The sequence below is a fragment of the Piliocolobus tephrosceles genome, chromosome 1 (genome assembly GCF_002776525.5).
Source record: "Piliocolobus tephrosceles isolate RC106 chromosome 1, ASM277652v3, whole genome shotgun sequence".
Lineage (NCBI taxonomy): Eukaryota > Metazoa > Chordata > Mammalia > Primates > Cercopithecidae > Piliocolobus > Piliocolobus tephrosceles.
Window position 1 is genome coordinate 187,348,182 of NC_045434.1, and position 17,464 is coordinate 187,365,645.

General features: G+C 40.9%; 1 protein-coding gene across 8 annotated transcripts in view; it reads right to left on the minus strand.

Annotated features, from left to right (window-relative positions):
- Positions 1–17,464, minus strand: part of ZMYM4 (zinc finger MYM-type containing 4) — a 157,347-nt gene that overhangs the window by 127,576 nt on the left and 12,307 nt on the right. Inside the window, exon 2 of one of the 8 annotated variants that reach the window (XM_023232237.1) lies at positions 13,240–13,274. The exons of the other annotated variants lie outside the window; for them this stretch is intronic. The gene's annotated coding sequence lies outside the window, so the exon portion shown is untranslated. The remainder of the gene's footprint in view (positions 1–13,239; positions 13,275–17,464) is intronic. 8 annotated transcript variants of the gene reach the window in all.

The window sequence follows — 17,464 nt, forward strand, 5'->3', positions numbered from 1 at the left end:
GCATGAATGGTGACCGGAATAGAAATTAGGGATGTGGAGCACAGTGGAATCTAAAATGACTCCTGAAGTGGTTATCTATTGTTTTTATCTGTTCAATACCTTGTTCTGAAAAGTCAGTTCTCTGATATTTGAAAGCCATTTACCTTTTTCAAAATGTGACCATTTTTTCTTTTTTTCTTTTCTTTTTTTTTTTTTTTTTTTTGAGACGGAGTCTTGCTCTGTTGCCCAGGCTGGAGTGCAGTGGCCGGATATCAGCTCACTGCAACCTCCGCCTCCCGGGTTCACGCCATTCTCCCGCCTCAGCCTCCTGAGTAGCTGGGACCACAGGCGCCCGCCACCTCGCCCGGCTAATTTTTTGTATTTTTAGTAGAGACGGGGTTTCGCCGTGTTAGCCAGGATGGTCTCGATCTCCTGACCTCGTGATCCGCCCGTCTCGGCCTCCCAAAGTGCTGGGATTACAGGCTTGAGCCACCGCGCCCGGCCCATTTTTTCAATGTAATCAAATCTCATTCTTTTGAATTAATTTTTTTGTTTATGCTTGGAAAGGCATTCCTCATCCCAAGATATTCACCTACATTTTCTTTCAGTACTTTAATAGTTTCATTTTCTTATATTCATATATTAAACCCAGATAGGATATGTATTAGCATTTGGAATAAGAAAAAGATCTAACTTTTTCCCCAAAATGGCCAGTAGACCATCCAAACATGAATGATCTATATACTCTACTGTTATATAGACATGAATCTGTTTATCTGTAACAATTTCAGCATTCCCATACCTGTATCATATTTAAGACCTACCACAGAACAAGGTTCTATATTCCCCTACTGCCCTCTGCCTTCATAATTTTTCTAATTCAAAATTGTCTTGCCTTTCACATATTATTCTGCCCTATGTATCATCAAATAGAATAAATGTTTAAACCCCCACTGGGATACTTAATGTAATAATATTAATTTTAATTAATTTTATGGAACACATATTTTTATAATACTGAGTTTTTCCATCCAGGAACATGATGTACCACTCTATTTTTTTCCAAGTCCCAGAGTTTTCACATATTCTATGAAAAGATCATATAAAGAAGCAAGGAAGTTATTAAGATATGCCACAGTCAATTTCAAGAGAAAAGACTGAACGAAAGAATAATTGGAACAAACATTTTTATTCTTTTTTTTTTTTTTGAGACAGAGTCTCACTCTGTCACCCAGGCTGGAGTGCAGTGGTACAATCTTGGCTCACTACAACCTCTGCCTCCTGGGTTCAAGCAATTCTCCTGCCTCAGCCTCCCAAGTAGATGGGACTACAGGCATGTGCCACCATGCCCAGCAAATTTTTTGTATTTTTAGTAGAGATAGGGTTTCACCATGTTAGCCAGGATGGTCTCGATCTCCTGACTGTGATCCGCCTGCCTCGGCCTCCCAAAGTGCTGGGATTACAGGTGTGAGCCACCGCGCCTGGCCTGATTCTTAAATAATTCAAGTGTTCCACAGAATGGAAGGCTAAAAAAAAGTATGTTTATTCCCACTTCCTAGCACTGACCTCCAGGGCTCCCATGACACTACCCTTGACTTCTACTCTTTCTCCTTTGCTTCAAGAAATTACCACCTAGGATACGCTATAGGTATTTCATGTGCGCTAGCCTATCGAAACCTACTGAAACAGAATTAGATACTATCTGTATTTCCATTTAATCCATTAAAAAAAAAAAAAAACGGTGGCTCAAGCCTGTAATCCCAGCACTTTGGGAGGCCGAGACGGGCGGATCACGAGGTCAGGAGATCGAGACCATCCTGGCTAACACGGTGAAACCCCGTCTCTACTAAAAATACAAAAACTAGCCGGGCGAGGTGGCGGGCGCCTGTAGTCCCAGCTACTCCGGAGGCTGAGGTAGCAGAATGGCATAAACCCGGGAGGCAGAGCTTGCAGTGAGCTGAGATCCGGCCACTGCACTCCAGCCCGGGCGACAGAGCGAGACTCCGCCTCAAAAAAAAAAAAAAAAAAAAAAAAAAAACAGCCGGGCACAGCGGCTCACGCCTGTCATCTTAGCACTTTGGGAGGCCAAGGCAGATGGATCACCTGAGGTCAGGAGTTCAACACCAGCCTGATTAACATGGCAAAACCCCTCATCTCTACTAAAAATACAAATATTAGCCGGGTGTGGTGGCACGTTGCCTGTAATCTCAGCTACTCAGGAGGCGGAGGCAGTAGAATCTCTTGAACCTGGGAGGCAGAGGTTGCAGTGAGCCAAGATCCTGCCACTGCACTCCAGCCTGGGTGACACAGCGAGACTCCATCTCAAAAACAAAAACAAAAACCATGTTAATGGCATGGTATGGTGGTTCACACCTGTAGTCCTAGCACTTTGTGAGGCTGAGGCAGGAGGATCATTTGAGCCCAAGACTTTGAGACCAGCCTAAGTAACATAGAAAGACTGTCTCTACAAAAAATAGAGAAAAAAAAATTAGCCAAGCATGGTGGCATGCACCTGTAGTCCCAGCTACTCAGGAGGCTGAGGTGGGAGGGTTGCTTGAGCCTGGGGGTTAGAGGTTGTAGAAAGTCATGATCATGCCACCATACTCCAACCTGGGTGATAGAACAAGAACCTGTCTCAAAAAAAGAAAAAAAAGTTAATGGTATCACAGACATGATTCTATTATGGTAGCAGTACCTACTCTACAATATTTCACTTTCTCCCTCATGTTCTATTTCAGAAGGTCTAGAATAGACAGGGCCTGGGCATTTTCATATTGTAAAGGCGGGAAGGTGGGTGGGGAAGTGGGGGAACTCCCCTGGGAGTTCTGAAGCACACTGTTAATTAAAAACAACTAAACTGCAGGGCACGGTGGCTCACGCCTGTAATCTAAGCACTTTGGGAGGCTGAGGCGAGTGGATTACCTGAGGTCAGCCTAGCTAACATGGTGAAACCCCATCTCTACTAAAAATACAAAAAAATTAGCTGGGCATGGTGGCAGATGCGTGTAATCCCAGCTATTCGGGAGGGTGAGGCAGGAGAACTGCTTGAATCCAGGAGGTGGAGGTTGCAGCGGCCTGAGACCATGCTGTTGCACTCCAGGCTGGGCAACAGAGCAAGACTCTTGTCTCAAAAAAAACAACTAAACTGCTGCACTATGTGGTATATGCCCACAGCCCCAGTTACTCGGGAGGCTGAGGCAGGAGGATCACTCGAGCCCAGGAGTTCTGGGCTATAGTGTGCTAGCTATGCCAATTGGGTGTCTGCACAATGTTAGACTTCAATACGGTAACCTCCCCAGTGCAGGAGACCACCAAGTTACCTAAGGAGGAGTGAACTGGCTCAGGTCAGAAACGGAGCAGTTCAAAACTCCCATGCTGATCAGTAGTGGGGTCACGCCTGAGAATAGCTACTGCATTCCAGCCTGGGCAACATACCAAGACCCTGTGTCTAAAACTAAAACAAAAACAAAAGACTAAACCAAGATAAGCTTTCTCTTAGGTCTTCTGATGCTATATGTCTGTTGATTTCTACAAAATTAAATTTGTGTGTCTGAATGTCTGTGTGCATATTCACTCGCCTCAATCTCTATCTTGGGTTTCAGTTCCCAACTAACTTTAGAATTGCTTTTACCTGTAAGACTTAAATAAAAATACTACAGTATCAAAGCAAGAATGTGGTGCAAAAAGGGCCTGCTAAATAGTAACAATCACGGCCTGGCATGGTGGCTCACACCTATAATCCCAGCACTTTGGGAGGCCAAGGTGCGTTGGATCACCTGAGGTCAGGAATTCAAGACCAGCCTGACTAACACATGGTGAAACCTTGTATCTACTAAAAACACAAAAACTAGACAGGTGCAGTGGCAGGTGTAATCCCAGCTACTTGGGAGGTTGAGGCAGGAGAATCGCTTGAACTCAGGAGGCATAGGTTGCAGTGAGCTGAGATTGCATCATTGCACTCCAGCTTGGCTGACAAGAGTGAAACTCTGTCAAAAAAAAAAAAAAAAAAGTAACAATCACTACCACTACTATTATTGATAATAACTGTAGCTACGTCTGGAGACAAAGGGGAAAAGAAAGAAAAAGCTGGTTCTTGAAGGAAGAACAGGTGGGAAGACATCTGCAAACAGAAAAAATAAAATGCTAAAAGGCACAGAAGTAAAATATGACACAAAAAGCATAATCCATAAAAAAAATTGATAAAGTAGACTTCATCAAAATAAAAAATTTCTGCTCTTTGAAAAACACTTAAGAAAATGAAGCTGGCCGGGCGCGGTGGCTTAAGCCTGTAATCCCAGCACTTTGGGAGGCCGAGACAGGAGGATCACAAAGTCAGGAGATCGAAACCATCCTGGCTAACACGGTGAAACCCTATCTGTACTAAAAAATATGAAAAACTAGCCAGGCGAGGTGGCGGGTGCCTGTAGTCCCAGCTACTCGGGAGGCTGAGGCAGGAGAATGGCGTGAACCCAGGAGGCGGAGCTTGCAGTGAGCCAAGATCGCGCCACTGCACTCCAGCCTGGGCAAAAAGCGAGACTCTGTCTCAAAAAAAAAAAAAAAGAAAGAAAATGAGGGTGATGTCACTTTAGGTCAGAAATATGAGACCAGCCTAGGCAACGAAGCAAGACCCAGCACCCTATTTCTGCAAAAAAAGAAAGTGAAGACAAACCATAAACTGGGAGAAAATTATTTTCAAAACATTAATAAAGGATGTGTATTCAAAATATATAAAGAACTCTCAAAACACAATATAAGAAGACATACAGTATTTATATGATCCAGTAACCCTACTCCTTTTTACTCAAGAAAAATGAAAACATGTTTACATAAAAACCTACAGACAAGAAATTCAGGCTGAATTTTTCTGTTAAAAAGAAAACATTACTGAAGACATTACTCAGTGAAGAATCACATCTGAAATTACCTTTAGAATCAGGACTAGAAAATGTTGTTTCTTGGCAGATGCAGTAATATTCTCTCCATTTAATAATAGAACATATTTAACTAATCATATTCTCTGATCAATCACATTAGAATTATCTGTATTTTCCTTTGTCACGACCCTTATTTCTTTTACTCATATATATCTTTTTGTAATCTGCCTCAAATTCACTGTGGAAAGAATTAAATTTGAAAAACTATATATGAGAAGATATTAGGCCCAACATAATAAGCATCTTCCTTTTATTAAGTCTTTCTGGGAATGAAGTATCTTGCTTTAAATTTTCTTTCTAACAGCAAATTGTTAAAGGTTGTGTGTTCTTGTTAAAAATACAGTATTTTTTGGACAGGTGCAGTGGCTGTAATCCCAGCACTTTGGGAGGCAGAGGCAGAGGCAGGTGGATCGCTTGAGCCCAGGAGTTCAACACCAGCCTGGGCAACAAGGAGAAACCCCATCTCTACTAAAAATAGAAAAATTTGAGAGGCGTGGTAGTGCATGCCTGTAGTCCCAGCTACTCTGACACCGCAACGGGATGATCACCGGAGCCCAGGATGCAGAGGATGATCACCTGAGCCCAGGATACAGTGAGCTGAGATTGTACCAGACCACTGCACTCCAGCCTGGGCCAGAGAGAGACCTTGACTCAAAAAAAAAAAGATTGTATTTTTAAAAACCTATAGGCAAATGTTTATAGTGATTTTATTCATAATCACCAAAAACTAAAAACAACATAAATATCTTTCAACCGATGAATAATCAAATTCAGTACATCCATACAATGAACTATTAGTAAGACACATGCAACATGGATAAATCTCAAACACATAATGCTAAGTGAAAAAAGCCAAACTCAAAGGCAACACACTGTAAAGTATGATTAACATGATCTTCTGAAACGGGAAAACTATAGAATAGAAAACAGATTGAGTGGCTGCTAGAGGCAGAGGAAGGGGAAAGGCTGGCTATAAAGGGGCATAAAAGAATCTGAGGGGTGATGAAAATGTACTGCATCTTGATTACAGTACTAGTTACACCACTATATGCATTTGTCAAACCTTACAGAACTGTATAATAAAAGGATGAATTTCACTCTATATAAATTATACTGCAATAAACCTTATTTCAAAAATATTTATCACATGCCTGAACCAGTTAATTTAATTTATACAGAACTAGAGCTACAGACAGAAACTACATACAATGCTATTTGGTTTAGCTTCTTTTTTAAAAATAACAGCTTTATTGAGATACAATTCAAATGCCACATAACTCATCAATCTAAATTGCACAATTCAATTGTGTTTAGTATATTCAGAGTTGTACAACCATTACCACAATCAATTCTAGAATATTTTCATCCAGTCAGGCATGGTGGCTCATTCCTATAGTCCCAACACACTTTGGAAGGCCGAGGCAGGAAGATTGTTTGAGGTCAGGAGTTCAAGACCAGCCTAGGCAACATAGCAAGACTCCAATCTCTACAAAAAATAAAAAATGAAAAATGAGCCAGGCATCATAGCATGAGCCTATAGTTCTAGCTATTGGAGAGGCAGGAGGATCCCTTGAGCTCAGGAGTTCAAGGCTGCAGTGAGCTATGATTGCACCACTGCACCCCAGCCTGGGTGACAGAGTCGGATCCTGTCTCTAAAAAAATAAAAACTAAGTAAATAAATAAAATCAGGAAACAGAACTGTACATGTCTGTACATGTGATGTCAACCATGTAAAAACATACACCTGCAAAGAAATATCCTAGAAAGAAATATGCTAAGCATAAGTATAACTAGTAGTTATGGCTGAATAAAATATGATTTTTAAAAAGACAAGAAAACTGGAAAGTCAGTCCAGGCAAGATTGCTTACATCTGTAATCCCAGCACTTTGGCAGGCCAAGGCAGGTGGATCACTTGAGGTCAGGAGTTCAAGGCCAGCCTGGCCAACATGGAAAAACCCCATCTCTACTAAAATACAAAAATTAGCTGGGCATGGTAGTGCGCGTCTGTAATCTCAGCTACTCCAGAGGCTGAGGTGGGAGAATCACTTGAGCCTAGGAGCCAGGGGTTGCAGTGAGTTGAGATCACGCCACTGCACTCCAGCCTGGGCAACAGAGCGAGACTCCATCTCAACAAAAAAAAAGAAAGAAAGAAAACTGGCAAGTCAATCACTGATATATTATCATAACTTATATAAGTGAATGGTTTAAAAAGCAGCTATTATATATAGAATCCAACAATCTAAAAAGGTCTTTAGGATATATGGTAAAAGTATCTAGACCAGTGGTATTCAACCAGGGGCAATTTTGTTCCCCAGAAGATACTGGTAATGTCTGGAGATCTTTTTAGTTACCACAACTAGTGGGGCAGTGCTACTGACATCTTAGTTGATAGTGGGTTAAGTATGCAGTTGAATATCCCACAATGCACAGGACAATACCCCACAACAAAGAATTACCTGGTCCATAATGCCAACAGTGCCAACGTTGAAAACCCCTGATTTAGACTACACTGTAGGTGTTAAATAATCACCAATTTTTAAATCAGTAGAGTGATCTAAAGTAAGGAAATAATAGCTTCCTCTTTCATCCCAACCACTGCGTATTCTTTCTCCAGTTTTCCTATCTCAATTAATGGTGCCACCAACTATCTAGCACTGACCCTGCTACCTAGGGGTCAGAGGTCTTATTTCACTACATTTATCAACAAGTCCTATTGACTGTACCTCCAAAATATATCCCAACCAATTCTCATCATCTACACCCTACTCCAATGATTACTTTCAAACCTGAATTATACCAACAGCTTCCTAACTGATCCTCTGTTTTCCATCTTGCTCCCTGAAGTTCACCTCATACACAGGAGCCAAAAGAATCTTTTTAAGAGATCATACTCTTTAGATTATACACAAAAACCAACATGCTCAGAGAACTATCTATTCTTCCTACCTCAATCACTATCATATTATCTTATGCTGTCCTGTTTTCCTCATTACCTCAAATTATTTTCTCTGTTTCTTTTTTATTTTCTTTTTTTTTTTTGAGATGGAGTCTCGCTCTGTTGCCCAGGCTGGAGTGCAGTGGCCGGATCTCAGCTCACTGCAAGCTCCGCCTCCCGGGTTTACACCATTCTCCTGCCTCAGCCGCCCGAGTAGCTGGGACTACAGGCGCCCGCCACCTCACCCAGCTAGTTTTTTTTTTTTTTTTTGTATTTTTTAGTAGAGACGGGGTTTCACCATGTTAGCCAGGATGGTCTCGATCTCTTGACCTTATGATCCGCCCGTCTCGGCCTCCCAAAGTGCTGGGATTACAGGCTTAAGCCACCGCGCCCAGCTTTCTTTTTTATTTTCTATCTTACCCCCACCACTAGCACAAATCTTAACTTCCTTATTATTCTTTGTCCAGCACTTGGAACCATGTCTGACACATATCCTAAATATTTGTTCAGTGAATGAATCTCTCCTATACTAATGGTCTATTTGTTCTACAGGAGACAGAGTAACAATAAATCTGTGCAGGAAGGAGACTGTATCTCCTGAAGTGAACTGACATTCCCAATTTTAGTCAGCCAGGACACAAATTACAGGTCATGAAGTAAGGTCCTTGGAAGAAAGGGGAAAAAAGTAAGTTATTTCTCCCAGATTTCAACCTGCTTCCAAGCTTCAAAGAAAAGATGCCCTCTGCTCACCATGAGATGACTGAAAGCTCAGCAAGTAGATGCTGCCTATTTCTCCTAGATCAGCCACACATAAAACATACATAAAGACATACATATTTGTTCTGCAATTCCCTACTATACTAAGCTTTTAATAAAGTTTTGTTTTAAAATAATCACAGCCTGGTCTCAGCTGTGGTGGGTGGAATTAGGCAAAGATTCTGTCCACACAGAAGCTGGGGGCACAAGCAGAGCCTGTACCAAAGCTAGTGTGATAGTAGCAAAGATAATCAGAAAGAAACTCTCCCACAAAGAAAAAGTAAATTTCTGATAGGAGTCAGAGTTGTAAGGCAAGCTGCCTTTTGCCACAGGAAGAAACTCTGACCAGTAACCACCTTAGAGAACTGGAATAATAAGGGAGCCAATTTGTTACCTCAGAGATAAACATATTTTCATTTTAGAAGAAAAGCCTGTCTCCAGTGTATAAAAATGAATGGGGCAGAGGAAACAGTAAAGAAGAGAGCGCGAAAAGAAGAGTTGTAAAAGCAAGGAAAGTCAAAAGACAAAACATGCAAAATGAGTACCAGAACTAAGGTGGTGGCAGTAGAAGATCAAAAAGGTGGCCGAGCGCGGTGGCTCACGCCTGTAATCCCAGCACTTTGGGGGGCCGAGGTGGGCGGATCACGAGGTCAGAAGATCGAGACCATCCTGGCTAACACGGTGAAACCCCATCTCTACTAAAAATACAAAAAATTAGCCGGGCGAGGTGGCGGGCGTCTGTAGTCCCAGCTATTCAGGAGGCTGGGACAGGAGAATGGCATGAACCCGGGAGGCAGAGCTTGCAGTGAGCGGAGATCGTGCCACTGCACTCCAGCCTGGGCTACAGAGCAAGACTCCGTCTCAAAAAAAAAAAAAAAAAAGAAAATCAAAAAGGTTTTCAAAATCATACCTGATGTAGTATCAACAAGATTTAGCAATTAAAACTAAATAGTAAGGGAAAAGGAAGAACAAAAGATGCCTCACAGGTTTCTAACTTGGGTGACTAGAAGCCAATAACTAACAGAGATAAAATCTGAAGAATAACAGACTGGGGCTGCAGAGAGCTATGATCTTGCCACTGCATTCCATCCTGGGCAACATAGCAAGATTGTCTCTAAAATAAAAATAAAAATAGGCCGGGAGTGGTGGCTCACATCTGTAATCCCACCATTTTGGGAGGCCAAAGCAGGCAGACCACGAGGTCAGGAGTTTGAGACCAGCCTGACCAACATGGTGAAACCCCATCTCTACTAATAATACAAAAATTTGCCAGGGATGGTGGTGCATGCCTGTAATCCCAGCTACATGGGAGGTTGAGGCAGGAAAATCACTTGAACCCAGGAGATGGAGGTTGCAGTGAGCCGAGATCACACCACTGCACTCCAGCCTGGGTGACAGAGCGAGAGTCCATCCCCCAAAAAATAAAATAAAATAAAAATTAAAATATAAATAAAATAAATAAATAGGAAAAATAACCAGATGAGAAGGGGAGGGCACTAGGTGTGTGAGCAAGTAATTGGCAGGGAAGAAGGAAGTAAGAGTTCATTTGTAGACAGTGAATTTGCAGTATTTGTGTGACAGCAAAAACACAAGATTTTTAGTTTTAAAGACAAAAACAGAAGCAAAGAAGTAAAATGGAAATCACATAATGTACTTAATGGGTAGATCCTGAAACTACTACTATAAGCCAGTGGCTGATGCCTGTAATCCCAGCACTTTGGGAGGCCAACGCAGGAGGATCCCGTGAGGCCAGGAGTTCAAGGCCAGCCTGGGCAATATAGCAAGACTCCATCTCTTAAAAAACATTAAGTAAAAAAAAATAATTAAGTAAAACCACTACTGTAGAAGAGATTGTCCAAGAAAATACAAGCTGAGGGAATAACACTTACTGAGCATGCAAAAAGAGCAATTCAAGAGGAGAACCATGAGAATGCCATCTCATAAAACAAGGAAAAAGTCGAGGAAGGAAGGGCAACAGAAATAAGAAAGGTCAAATAAAGATCTAAGAAAAGTCAAATAAAATAATCTCTGAAAATCATCCATTAGATTTGGCGATTATTAGATCATTTCAGTGTTCTTAAGAAGAAGAATTTCAGTGCCAAAACAGAAAGATAAGCTAGGGCCAGGCAGGGTGGTTCACACCTATAATCTTTGGGAGGCAGAGGTGGAGGACTGCTTGAGCCCAGGAGTTCAAGATCAGCCTGGACAACATATGGAGACCCTGTCTCTCCAAAAAAAAAAAAAAAAATTATTATTTAGATAGCCGGGCATGGGGGTATTGTCTGTGGTCCTAGCTGCTCAGGTGGGTGAGGTGGGAGGACTGCTTGAGTTCAGGAGGTCAAGGCTTCAGTGAGCTGTGATCATGCCACTAAGAGTCTGGGCAACAGACTCTTAAAATATATATATATATATAATTTAGCAATTTAGCAATATATATATATATAGGCAGACAGAGGCAGGCAGGCTCAGGAGTGAATGGGAAATAAGCAACTTACATCATCTCAGAAGATTCTAACTTCAAAAAGCTTGTCTGAGTTCAGGCTGTGATCTCCAGATACCATTTTCCACCGAAAGGTACTGAGGCTTCTTGCAAAACAAGTTAATTCCAAGTCTGAGGTAGTATATGTAAAGATGAGCCTGGTTCTATTTTTTTGGCGGACGGGGAGGAATCTTTCAAGGACTACTGGAGTTAAGTCAAAAGGTACGGGTGTTTCAGTATTTTTTTCTTCTTGACACTAATGTAATTGAAATTGTTTTCTTAATTTCCTTTTGGGATTGTTCATTTAGAGTGTATATAAACACAACTGATTTTTGTGTGTTGATGCTGTATCCTCCAACTTTGCTGAATTTCTTACTAACTTGCAAAGTTTTGTTTTGTTTTTGGTGTAATTTTAGGGTATTCTACATACAAGATCATGTTATCTTTAAATAGAGATAGTTTTACTTCTTCCTTTCCAATTTGAATGCTTTTTATTTCCTTTTTCTTGCTTACCTTCTGGCTAGAACTTTTTTTTTTTTTTTTTTTTTGAGATGGAATCTGGCTTGGTCGCCCAGGCTGGAGTGCAGTGGCCGGATCTCAGCTCACTGCAAGCTCCGCCTCCCAGGTTTACGCCACTCTCCTGTCTCAGCCTCCCGAGTGGCTGGGACTACAGGCGCCCGCCACCAAGCCTGGCTAGTTTTTTGTATTTTTTAGTAGAGACGGGGTTTCACCGTGTTAGCCAGGATAGTCTCGATCTCCTGACCTCATGATCCGCCCGTCTTGGCCTCCCAAAGTGTTGGGATTACAGGCTTGAGCCACGGCGCCCGGCCTAGAACTTCTAATACTACATTGAACTTCTAATACATTGAATGGTGAAAGAAGGCATCCTCATATTGTTCCTGATCTAAGGATAAAATCCCTCAGTCTTTCACCACTGAAGATGATGTAAGCAATGATGTTTCATGGGTAGCCTTTATCATGTTGAGGAAATTCCCCTCTTTTCCTAATTTATTAAAGTGCTTTTACAAAGGAAAGGATGTTAGCTTTTCTTTAATGCTTTCTCTGCATCAACTGAGATGATGTAGTTATTCCTCAGTATCTGTGGGGGACTGGACCCTAGACCCCCCAAAGATACCAACATCCTTGAATGCTCAAGTCCCTTATATATAGTATTTGCATATAACTTACACATATCCTCCTACACAATTTAAATCATCTCTAGATTACTTATAACACCTAATACAATGCAAATACTATGCAAACAGTTGTTACACTGTATTTTTAAATTTTGTATTTTTTTTCTTCTGGTCCTTGATTCAGGAATAAATTTGTATTATCTTTTTTTTTTCCCCAAATATCTTTGATCTGCAGTTGGTTGAATCTGCAGATGTGGAACCCACAGATACAAAGGACAGACTGTAGTGAGTTCTTTTTTTTCTTCATTCTCCTAATGTGGTGGATTATATTGATAGATACTTGAGAATGAATTTAACCAAAGAAGCAGAAGACTTGTACATTAAAAGACTTGTACAAAACATTGCTGAAAGAAATAAAAGAAGATCAAAATAAATGGAAAGACATCCCATGTTCACAGACAGGAAGACTTAACACTGTTAATATGACAGTAACTACCCCTGATTTACAAATTCAATTTGATCCCTGTCAAAATCCTAATAATTCTTTTTTCAGAAATAGGAAAAAGCCATCCTAAATTTCACATGAAACAATCTTGAAAAAAAAAATTTGACGACTCCTACTTCTGATTTCAAACCTACTACAAAGCTGTAGTAATCAAAACAGTGTAGTACACAAGAACAGGCACATAGACAAATAGAACAGAACTGAAAGTCTAGAAATAAACTCTTGCATTTGTCGTTGTTATGGTCTGAATGTTTGTATCCCTTCTCCCCAGATTCATAAGTTGAAGCCTTAACTCCCCATGTAATAATGCTTGAAGAGGGGGACTTTAAAAGGTAATCAGCTAGATGAGGTAGTGAGAGTGGAGGTCTCATGATGTGATTAATGCCCTTCTAAGAAGAAACACCAGAAAGCTTACACTCTCTCTCACCTCACAAACACTAAGAAATCACATGAGCACAAAGCAAGGTAGTGGCTACCTACAAGCCAAGAGAAAAGGCCTGAAAATAAAACCTACCTTGTGGGCACTTTGATCTTGGACTTTCCAGCCTCCTGAAACGTAAGAAATAAATGTGTTGTTTAAGCCACCCAGACTATGATACTGTGTTATGGCAGCCCAAACTGACTGATACGATGGTCAACTGACTTTCAACAAGGTTGTCAAGACCACTCAATGGGGAAAGAACCAACAGGCTCTTCAACAAAGGGTGCTACGAAAACTGGATATCCACACACAAAATACTGAAACTGGACACTTACTTTGTACCATAAAACAAAAAATAACTCAAGATGGATTAAAGACCTAAATTAAAGACCTAAACACTAAAACTCTTAGAAGAAAACATAGGGAAAAATCTATATGAACTTAGATTTGGCAACAGCATCTTAAATATGATACCAAAAGCATAAGCTACAAAAGAAAAACACAAATTGGACTTCATTAAAACTTTTGTGCATCAAGGCCACTATCACGAGGGTGAAAAGACAATCTACAGAATGAGGAAAAAAAATTCGTAAATTATTTATGTGGTAAGAGTTTAATATTTAGAATATAAAAACAACTCCTAAAACTCAACAAAAGACAAGCAGCCCAATTAAAAAAATGAACAAAGAACTTAAATAACATTTCTCCAGAGAACATATACGAAAGGCCAAAAAACGCATGAAAAAATGTTCAGCATCATTAGTCACCGGAAAAACTCAAATCCAAGCCACAATAAGATACCACTTCAAGGCCGGGCACAGTGGCTCACGCCTGTAATCCCAGCACTTTGGGAGGCCGAGGCAGGTGGATCACAAGGTCAGGAGATCAAGACCATCCTCGCTAACATGGTGAAACCCCATCTCTACTAAAAATACAAAAAAAAATTGGCCAGGTGTGGTGGTGGGCGCCTGTAGTCCTAGCCACTTGGGAAGCTGAGGTAGGAGAATGGCGTGAACCCAGGAGGCAGAGCTCGCAGTGAGCCGAGATTGCGCCATTGCACTCCAGCCTGGGCGACTGAGCAAGACTTCGTCTCAAAAAAAAAAAAAAAAAAAAGATACCACTTCACACATACTAGAATAGTTATTAACCAAAAATAAAATACTCTGAAAGGCCTAGGCAGGTGGATCGCCTGAGGTCAGGAGTTCAAGACCAGTCTGGCCAACACAGTGAAACTCCATCTCTAGTAAAACTACAAAAAAATTAGCCAGGTATGATGGCACACACCTATAATCCCAGCTACTTGGGAGGCTGAGGCAGAATCACCTGAACCCAGAAGGTGAAGGGTGGAGGTTACAGTGAGCTGAGATGGCACCACTGCACTCCAAAGCCTGGGTGACAGAGTAAGACTCCGTCTCAAAAAAACAAACAAACAAACAAAAAAAAAAAAAAAACAGAAAATAATAAATATTGGCGAGGATATAGAAAAGCTGGAAGCCTCATGCATTGCTGGTGCAAATGGAAAATGGTACAGCCCCTGTGCAAAAGGTTCCTCAAAAAGATAAACACAGGCTGGGCATGGTGGCTCACACCTATAATCCCAGCACTTTGAGATGCCAAGGCAGGTGCATCGCTTGAGCTCAGGAGTGTAAGACCAGCTTTGGTAACATGGCCAAACCCTGTCTCTATAAGAAAAATAAAAATTAGCTGGGCATAGTGTTGCACATCTGTAGTCCCAGCTATTTGCGGAGCTGAGGTGGGAGGACAGCTTAAATCAGGAAGGTAGACGCTGCAGTGAGCCATGATCACACGACTGCACTTCAGCCTGGGCAACAAAGTGAGACCCTGTCTCAAAAAATGAATAAATAAATAAATAAGGATAAACAGAATTCCCATATAACCCAGCAAATCCACTTCTAGATATATACCTGTACTAGTCTGTATAGTCTTGCTGTAACAGAATACCTGAGGTTGAGTAATTTATAAAGAAAAGAGGTTTATGCAGTTCACAATTCTGGTGGCTGGAAGTCAAAAAGCATGGCACTGGTCTCTGCTTAGTTTTTGGTGAGGGCCATGTGCTACATGACAGCATGGAAAAGCAGAAAGGCAAGGGGGCAAAGAGGCACACAAAAGGTGGAACCTTGCTTGTAACAACTCATTAGGGCAGTGTCCCCATGATCCAAACACCTCCCACTAGGCCCCACCTCCTAATACTGCCATATTGGAAATCAAATTTTAACATGAATTTTAAAAGAAACACATTAAAACCATCACAATACGAGAAGGAATTGAAAGCAAGGATCCAAATACACACTTATACACCAATGTTTATAGCAACATTATTCATAATAGCCAAAAGGTGTCCATTGATGGATGAATGGATAAACAAAATGTATATGCACACAATGGAATATTTTGCAGTCATAAAAAGGAATGAGAAGTTCTGATACATACTGTAACTGGATGAACCTTGAAAATATGCTAAGCAAAATAAGTCAGACACCAAAGGACAAATATTTTATGAGTCCACTTACATGAAATATCTAGAATAGGCAACTTCACAGACACAGAAAGTAATTTAAAGTTTACCAGAGGCTGGGATGAGGGACCACGCAGAGTTACTGTATAACATGTAGAGAATGGTGATGATTGTACAAAATTGTTTACGTACTTAATGCCACCGAATTATATACTTAAAGTTGTTAAAATGGTAGAGGTTATATTATACATATATTTATTATATGATTTGCTTTTTGACAAGTTATAAATTGCACAAAATTAAGGGGGTACACAGTGGTGTTTCATACATAGGTACGTATACAGTGTGGAATGACTGAATCAAGCAAATTAGCATATTCATCAACTTAAATACTTATTTACACCACCTAACTACAACTTTCTACTCTTGGACCAATATCTTCCTGTCCCTCCCTTCCATTCCCCATGCTCTGGTAACTATAATTCTACTCTCTGCTTCTATGAATTCTATTGTTTTAGATTCCACATTAGATGACAAGATGCAGTTTTTGTGTTCCTATGCCTGGCTTACTGTACTTTGTTATGTACATTTTAACACATTTTTTTAAATTTAATTTTTTTTTTTTTTTTGAGATGGAGTCTTGCTCTGTCACCCAGGCTGGAGTGCAGTGGCACTATCTCAGCTCACTGCAACCTCCGCCCCCTGGGTTCAAGCGATTCTCCTGCCTCAGCCTCCTGAGTAGCTGGGATTACAGGCATGTGCCAGCACACCCAGCTAATTTTTTGTATTTTTAGTAGAGACAGGGTTTCACCGTGTTAGCCAGGATGGTCTTGATCTCCTGACCTCGTGATCTGCCCGCACTGGCCTCTCAAAGTGCTAGGATTGCATGTGTGAGCCACCGCACCCGATGGGTAATTTTTGAAATATAAAAAAAGCAATTTTTAAAAAGGATCAAACTGCCAACCTTGAAGACCATGTTGTGGGTTAAATTGTGGTTCCCAAGAGATATGTCCACCCAGATCATCAGAATATGACTTTATTTGGAATAAAGTTCTTTGCTGGTGTAGTTAATGTAAGGGTCTTGAAATGAGATCACCCTGAATTACACTGGGCCCTGAATCCAATGAAGAGTGTCCTTAAAAGAGACAGAAATGAAGATAAGACAGACAAGAGAGAAGGCCATGTAAAGACAGAGGCAAAGACTGGAGTAATCTACCACAAATCAAGGAACACATGAAACCACCAGAGGCTCAAAGAGATGAGGAAGGATTCTTCCCTAAAGCCTTCAGAGAAAGCATGGCCTTGCCAACATCCTGATTTCAAACTTTTAACCTCCAGAACTGTGAGATGATAAATGTCTGTAATTTTAAACCACCAAGTTTGTGGTAATTTCTTATGGCAAACCTAGAAAACTGATTCAGATTTTAGCACATGGAAATGAAGTGCTGCTTTAATAGCTAAAAATGTGAAGGTGGGCCAGGCATGATGGCTTATGCCTGTAGTCCCAACATTTTGGGAGGCTGAGGTATAAGAATTGCTTGAGCCCATGAGTTCAAGATCAGCCTGTGCAACATGATAAAACACCATCTCTATTAAAAAATTTATAAACAAAGAAAGAAAAGAGAGAGAGAAGGAGAAAGAAAGAAAGAAAGAAAGAAGAAAAGAAAGGGAGAGAGAGAAGAAGGAAGCAAGGGAGGAAAGGGAGGGAAGGGGATGGAGGGGGAGGGAGGGAAAGGGAGGAAAGGAAGGAAGGAGAAGAAGGAAAGAAGGAAGGAAGGGAGAGAGTGAGAGAGAGGAAAGAAAAAGAAAAAGAAAGAAAGAAAGAAAGAAAGAAAGAAAGAA